This window comes from Eurytemora carolleeae, unplaced genomic scaffold (genome assembly GCF_000591075.1).
Source record: "Eurytemora carolleeae unplaced genomic scaffold, Eaff_2.0 scaffold505, whole genome shotgun sequence".
NCBI lineage: Eukaryota > Metazoa > Arthropoda > Copepoda > Calanoida > Temoridae > Eurytemora > Eurytemora carolleeae.
The window spans coordinates 410556-419018 of record NW_019396425.1 but is presented as its reverse complement, the minus strand read 5'-3'; positions in this window follow the sequence as shown (position 1 = coordinate 419018).

Here is an 8463-nt window from a genome sequence, read left to right as displayed (position 1 = left end):
TATAGGGTTAATTTCCTGTCTAAATTCCGCCCAAAGAGAACTGGTTTCAATATGTACGCAGAGTATACACGACCGCAATAAACTTTCCTTGCATTACACCCTTGGTTTTGTCATTATTCCAGAAAGTTGTGACTTTCGATCACAATTTGACCTATTAAACATAATTTTTTAGCCTTTTTTCTTAAATACCTTTTTTGCCAGCATATACATTTTGAATGTAAAGTATAAAACATACAAATCCGTAAGATTAAAGATTGTTTAATTATAGATCAAAACGCGTAGGATTTCAAATAGAAGAAACCGAATGCTTCTAACTCTGGTTAGTCCGGTGTGATGTATACATTTGTACATATGTTAGCTATAGCCAGCTATAGCTGGCCAAACGGCTGAACCAATATAGCTAACATTTTTTAAGCGAACCCTTAAGAAACCCGGGGGTAACAAAGGCTAAAATAGAATAATTTTTTTTTCAAAATTTAAATTTTTTCTCCCAAAATTCAATTTTGTTTATTATTTCAGGGGCAACGTCGGGCGCTTCAGCTTGTAAACTATAATTGGTTTGAATAGAACTAACCCGAGAAGATTGGGTTTAAGGTAACGAATTTGTGAGGCATTTTTATTTTAATTAATTATTGTGAACCATCATTTGGTTGCTGTGAAATTTGGTAATAGCCAATTGAAATTTCAAACCATTAATTTTGTTAGATAAGATAAAATATCAAAGGTTTGAACCATCAAATTGCAAAGATATAGACATAAAAAAATTTGGATTCGTGGCAAAGACTCAATTCCTTTAAAAAAAAATAAAATCAATGTTAAGAACTATTTTTATTTTTATTTTAAATAAAAGTTGTTAAGTCCATTTATTTTCCTACGAGATTTAAGTTTGATACCCAACGATTGAAAGAAAGATAAGATGTTAAGAGTTTAATGCAATTATTATTACACTTGGGTCTCATATTATTTCAGGCCGAAACGTGACCGGAATTTAAAAACTTTAAAACTCTAACTCATTGAAGCTATTTCTTTAAAGGGATTGAGTCTTTGCCACAAACTTTGAATTCCTAGTTTCTATATCTTTGCAACCCAATTGTGCAGAACTTAGATATTTTATATCAAATAATTTAAGTTTGAAATGTCAGAGGTTTACACCATCAGGGTGCAAAAATATAAGGATTAGAAAGTTTGAGTTTGTGGCAAAGACTTACTTCCTTTGTCTTAGCAAATTAAATTGATATATCCTTATTTTTTAACCTACAAATTGATCATTTTTAGTTGTGGATTCCTTTTAAAAGCTTTTCGTAGATGTATGCATCAGAGATAGGGATCCTATAGACGGAATTGATTAATTTTCAAGATTATTAAATGTCTTTTTCATTGTTGCTTTATGCGCAAAATATTTCTTTGAAATATTTCTTTATCCTGGAAAATATTTCTTTATCCTGTAAAATATTTCTTTATCCTGGCAAATATGTCTTTATCCTGGAAAATATTTCTATATCCTAGGAAATATTTCTATATCTTGGAAAATATTTCTTTATCCTGGAAAATATTTCTTTATCCTGGAAAATGAAATCAGTTTTAGATTTTCAGTAAGCATTAACATCAAAGTAAAGTCAAACAGTATAGAAACCCAACGTATAGAAATCGCTAGGTTTAGGGGTATAATGCGGGAAAATAGTTTTTATATTTTTGAAAAAATTTAACTTTTTTGTAAATATTGTAGCTTATCATTGTCATTTTCTTATTTTATTTGTTTTTTAACATACCCTGGACATTAAAGGAGCAAAATAGTTTAATAATTACCAATGTTCTTAGTCTAATTTACTACAGCAAACTCTCTCGGGGACCCTAACGTGCTAAGCACTTGCTCAGCACGGAACATTATGCATGTCAGGGACCATTTATTTTTCTCAGAAATATACAGTGTTTCCCAAAGTAAAATGGTAAATGAAGCCGACTTTTCAAATACTCTTTTCATGGAGAGTCACCCAAAGTTTTCAAGAAAAGTTAATTTACAAACAATGAGAATAGAATATATATTACAGTGGAATTTAGTCAATCCCTGAAAGGGAGTTCAAAGTGTAAAATTTATGTAAATGTTCACAAATTGTATGCAGTAGAGTACATTAATACAGTATGTTCCCTAGACTATCCATTTCAATTTCAAATTTTTTAAAGCTGATAAATAAACTTTATAAAATGAATTTAGTGAATAAAAAATATCATTTGATTTAAAGTTATAACGGAAAATCATCGTTTTGATAAGTTGTGAAACTTCTTTAGATTCCACTAATCACTAAAATTGTTCAAATGTTTAATATCTCCGTCAAATATAAAGATACAAAGAAGGATCCACGTTCTATCATTTATCAATCATCAAAGACGATTTTCAAGTTAACTCTTAATTCCTATATTTATCAAAATACCTCGAGATCGCGATTTAAAAACTTCGGCTCGAGCCGTAATTCCTTAAACCCGACTTTTAGACCCAATCTTATACTAAACTCTGACGACAGCCTGTGTCACATGATTGACAGCTGCAAGATCTTCGGCTCGACTTAAGGAGTTAGGCCCAATGAAAATAAAACCGAACTTCTAAAATTTACATCTCTTGGGCAACAGAAACAGAACAGTAAAAGTGAGTTCGTTAAGTTCATTCAAAAGCTATTTGAAAGTTGACCAAGTCTTGAAACTTTATACCACTTCTCATAGCTTGTGCGTTATTAAGGAGACGTTTTAAATAGCTAGCTAAAAATAGATGATTTTATGCTGATCTGAGTTAATAATTTACTGAGAGAAAAAAATATAATAGATTAAGGTTTGCAGGAGTATAGTAGTAAATATTTTATTGTTCTCTTTTAACGGAGAGCAACAATGTTAATTGCAATCTATACGCGGATCAGTTTACTCCATGGTTGGTTTAAATATCATGATGGTTTTACCCTTTTAACTCCTTCGAACTGTGAGGTTTAGATAAAGAAGGTTTAATTCTAAATACTCCTGTGGACTGTAAGGTTTAGATAAAGAAGGTTTTACTCTATATACACCCATAGGCTGTAAGGTGTAGATGATGGTTTAACTCCGGATACTCCTGTTGACTGAAAGGTTCAGGTTGGAGAGAAGAGAATTCACATGATGAAAATTTTTCCAGCTCAGCTCCAGCCTCCAGAATGTTTGTATTGTACATATATAATATGAAATATATGATATTAGATAAACCTTCATATAGGACGTGTCATGCAATGCATTTGTTCTCCTTAAATACGTTTAATGGAATGTTTCAGTTATTCTCTCCAAACTACAAATATGCTCTTTTCTCCTTTTTATATAATCTTCTGGTTAATATCTTATCAGATACAGTGGGAAAGGTAAATTGGAAATAGAGATTCAATAGGAAAGGTAAAACAGAAATAGAGATATAGTAGAAATAGTAAATTGGAAATGGAGATAGAGTTGGAAAGGTAAAGGAGAAATAGAGATAGAGTAGGAAAGGTAAAGGAGAAATAGAGATAGAGTAGGAAAGGTAAAGGAGAAATAGAGATAGAGTAGGAAAGGTAAAGGAGAAATAGAGATAGAGTAGGAAAAGTAAAGGAGAAATAGAGATAGAGTAGGAAAGGCAAATGGGAAATAGAATAACGGTAGGAAAAGTAAGGGATAAAAAAGACATGAAAGGAATGGAGTAGAACAAGAAATGTAGATACAGTACAAAATATAGCAAGATATACAGGAGGAGAGGAAAATAAGAACTAGTAATGCAGAGGGAAAGGAACTATGGATACAGTAGAAACAGGAACTATGGATACAGAAAGGACAGGAACTATATATACAGGAGGGAAATGATCTATGGAAACTGGAGGGAAAGGAACTATGGATACAGGAGGGAAAGGATATATAGAAACTGGAGGGAAAGGAACTATGGACACAGAAGAAACAGGAACTATGGATACAGAAAGGACAGGAACTATGTATACAGGAGGGAAAGGATCTATGGAAACTGGAGGGAAAGGAATTATGGACACAGGAGGCAAAGGAACTATGTATACAGGAGGGAAAGGAACTATGGATACAGGAGGGAAAGGAAATATGGATACAGGAAAGAAATGAACTATGGATACAGGGGGGAAAGGAACTATAGATACAGAAAGGAAGGGAACAATGGATACAGGAGAGAAAGGAACTATGGAAACTGGAGGGAAAGAAACTATGGATACAGGGGGTAAAGAAAGTATGAATACAGGAGAGAAATTAACTATTGATACAGGGAAGAAATGAACTATGGATACAGAAAGGAATGGTACTATGGATACAGAAAGGAAAGGAACTATGGATACAGTAGGGAAAAGAACTATGGATACAGAAGGGAAAGGAACTATAGATACAGAAGGGAAAGGAAATATGTATACAGAACGGAAAGGAAATATGGATACAGGAGAGAAAGAAACTATAGATACAGAAGGGAAAGGAACTATGGATACAGGAGGGAAAGGAACTATGGATTCAGGAAGGAAAGGAACTATGTATACAGGAGGGGAAGGATCTATGAATACAAGAGGGTAGGAAGCTATAGATAATTAAAGGAAAGGAACTATGGATAAAAAGGAAAGTAACTGTGGATACATGAGGGAAAGGAACTATGGATACAGGGGGATAGGAACTATGGATACAGAAAAGAAAGGAACTATGGATACAGGAGGAAAAGCAACTATGGATACAGAAAAAAAGAACTATGGATACAGGGGGGAAAGGAACTATAGATACAGAAAAGAAAGGAACTATGGATACAGGAGGGAAGAAAAATAATGGGAAGGAAACTCGATATTTTGGCAAAAAATACTGTCAAATTCAATAAAAAAGTGCAATTTAAGTAGTTTCAGAAGAACTACACAGCAAAATATACAAGAGGAAGAGAGTAAAGAAAAAATAAGAACAAACTTCAAACTGGGGAAAATAAGAACAAACTTCAAACTGGGGCAAAAAAAAAACCTGAGATAAACTGAGGAAAAGAGAACTAGAGATAAACTGAGGAAAAGAGAACTAGAGATAAACTGAGGAAAAGAGAACTAGAGATAAACTGAGGAAAAGAGAACTAGAGATAAACTGAGGAAAGGAGAACTAGAGATAAACTGAGGAAAGGAGAACTAGAGATAAACGGAGGAAAAGAGAACGAGAGATAGGAAAATAAAGGAGGAATAAAAAGATAAAGTTCAAAAGTGAATGAGTCGAAACATCGGTTTAACATTTCTGGAAGAATCTTAGATTTATAATTTCATGACACAAGCGGCTCAAAATGTCGTCTTTGACGACTTATCTTTTAATTGTTGAATTCTTACTGACTCTATTTCATATCATCCTTTGTCCCTAACCCCAGTCTGTAAAATATTTTGCCTTCTCATTCGTCTTATCCGTCCTTTCTTGGCTTACATATCTCCAGCATGGCATTAAATCCTTTTAATTGGTTTAATTTGAACAACTTTAATCAGACAATACCGATCTTTATTCACACACAGGAGGGTGTCCCTACAAACACATAATTAATTATTAAAATCGTCTTAGATATTTGATAAAGGTATGCGCTTATATATTAATTTGTTTAATGCTGAAGATATCCATTGCAAATTTTCTTTTTAACAACCTTCCATGTACTGCACATATGTGCAGATGGAAGGGATACAGCCATGGACTCCACATCTATCTTTACATGAGTATAGGTAGTTAGCATAATATATTCCGAACCACACTCAGAACCTACTGCTGTGTTACAACCCCAAAGATCTTATTCGAAAGCCTACAACTTTGTTCCAAACCCCACAGGTCTTATTCAGAACCCACAACTTTGTTCCAAACCCCACACATCTTATTTAGAACCCACAACTTTGTTCCAAGCCCCACAGATCTTATTCGGAACCCACAACTTTGTTCCAAATCACACATATCTAATTTTGAACCCACAACTTTGTTTTTAGCACAACGGATCTTATTTGGAACCCAAAACTTAGTTCCAAGTTCAACAGACCTAATTTGGAACCCACAACTTTGTTCTAAGCCACACAGGTCTTATTTGGAACCCACAACTTTGTTCCAAACCCCACACATCTTATTCAGAACCCAAAACTTAGTTCCAAGTTCAACAGACCTTATTCGGAACCCACAACTTTGTTCTAAGCCCCACAGGTCTTATTTGGAAACCACAACTTTGTTCCAAACCCCACACATCTTATTCAGAACCCAAAACTTAGTTCCAAGTTCCACAGACCTTATTTGGAACCCACAACCTTGTTTTAAGCACCACATATCTTATTTGGAACTCACAACTTTGTTCCAAACCCCACATATCTTATTTGGAACTCACAACTTTGTTCCAAACCCCACATATCTTATTTGGAACTCACAACTTTNACAATCTTGGTTTCAGAATTCTCAAAAAGCATTCAAAAAAATGTTCTTAAATGTTATGACACAGCACCGACTTAAATTAATGAGGTGCTGAACCTAACATTTGTGTTTCCAAATAGAATATGTATATGGCCGTATCTCCCTCCGACACATTAACATGATGAAAAGAAAGCTCTTAATATAAGCCAGGCTTAGTTTCCAAAGTATTATTATTTTATTAACACTACATCGGATAATGTCAACTGTACTGAAAATGGAGGTTTATTTAAGTTTTTATCGATGGGAGGGGTATCTAATATGAAAGCAAAGAAAAATGGGATATTAATTATATAATAAATATAAAGTTTAATATATTTAATTCATTTTATAATTTTGCCCCCAATTTCCAGCTAATACCCAGAGATAAAAGTTATGTTTGTTAGCTAAATATCATCTACTTATATCTCTAAGTATGGAGAATTATACAGAAGGTTAAGGTTCAAGTTTGAGCCCAGAGTAGGACGGATAAATTGAGATTGAGACCTGGACAATGGGAGTCAATTTAAGTAGTTATCTTGTACATATAAAATACTTAATTGTAGCGTATCAAGTCTTAGTATAAACTCATAGAGTGCATATAAATAGAGCGGTGCACATTGTACTTACAGTCAAAGAGTTTGCATAGATAGAGTAGTTTACATCATTGAGTATGCAAATATGGAGTAAATGTTTTTCAGTGTAGATAGATTCAATACACATTTAAAGTATTTATTTATTTATTTGTTAATTCATTCATTTCTTAAATAGGATCCACGCTAAAACGCGAGTTTTTATCGCTTCTAGATATAATTACATGATAAATAACGAGTGTATTAAAGGAGAGGAAGGTCCAGGAATTCTGCTCCAGAAAGAGTAAGGAACGAACCAAAGTGCTGATATTCTAGGAGGAATAAAAGATTTGAAAAAGGTTGCAAACCTATTGACATTAAAAAAGTGTCGTAGGTTTACAAACATTATGATGATTTACATTGAAAACTACTGACTGACGCTTGATTCAAAAATTTGGAATATGTTTGACGTCAAATCCAGCAGATGGTTATAATTATTCACTGGACAGTACAAAATTAATCTCAAAACATCCAAACCTATATACATATATTAGGTAGTGTTTTAGAATCGGTTCAGCCGTTTTGACGTTTATTGGATACAAACAAACAAACAAACAAACAGACAAACAGACAGACAGACAAGCCAAATTTATATATAGATTGAGTTTATAAATATGGAGTAAATGTTTTTTAGTGTAAATAAACGCATTTAGAGTATTTATTTATCTATTTATTAATTCATTCATTTCTTAAATAGGATCCACGCTAAAACTCGAAATTTATAAATATTTATCAGTCCCAGCTTTATCGCTTCTAGATATAATTACATGATTAATAACGAGTGTGTTAGAGGAGAGGAAGGTCCGGGATCCGACTCTTCTGATTTGCGGATTTTATAATCCTCCTTCGGGGATTTCATCCTCTACAACATAGAGTAATAAAACGAAGAGGTGAAGCTTAGCTCAGTTGTACACAACCGACCTCCCTATTAATTAATTGATAGAGCGGTCGGTTTGTAATAAATCTAGGTCCTGAGATTACGCTACTCAAAGTCTTATTATAGTCTCACTGACTCTATCTCTAATCAAAACTCAAGGCTCTCAACTCTAGCCAAAACTCAAGGCTCTGTATTCGTCCGTATAATACGAAGGTTAATGTAGTACTATATTTATTTATATACAGGTGAAGACATATATTGCTACAGGTTGTATACATCACGATATGTTTGCGTATCTTGTATATAGAGAGAGTCGTCAGCCCGCTTAATTTTTGAGACCACTGCACAGAAATGAAGAATGTTTTGTACATACTTAACATGGGTCCTATCGTTGCATGATACAAACCAGTTAGTACAAGGATTTACCCATCTAGTGTAATCTACTTCATACACAATACACATTTTCTTGTACCAGCCCGTCGTGTGAACCCAGTGTTTAGTGGACCCTTATTTAGAATTAAAGCGAGTGACCGGCAATGGGTC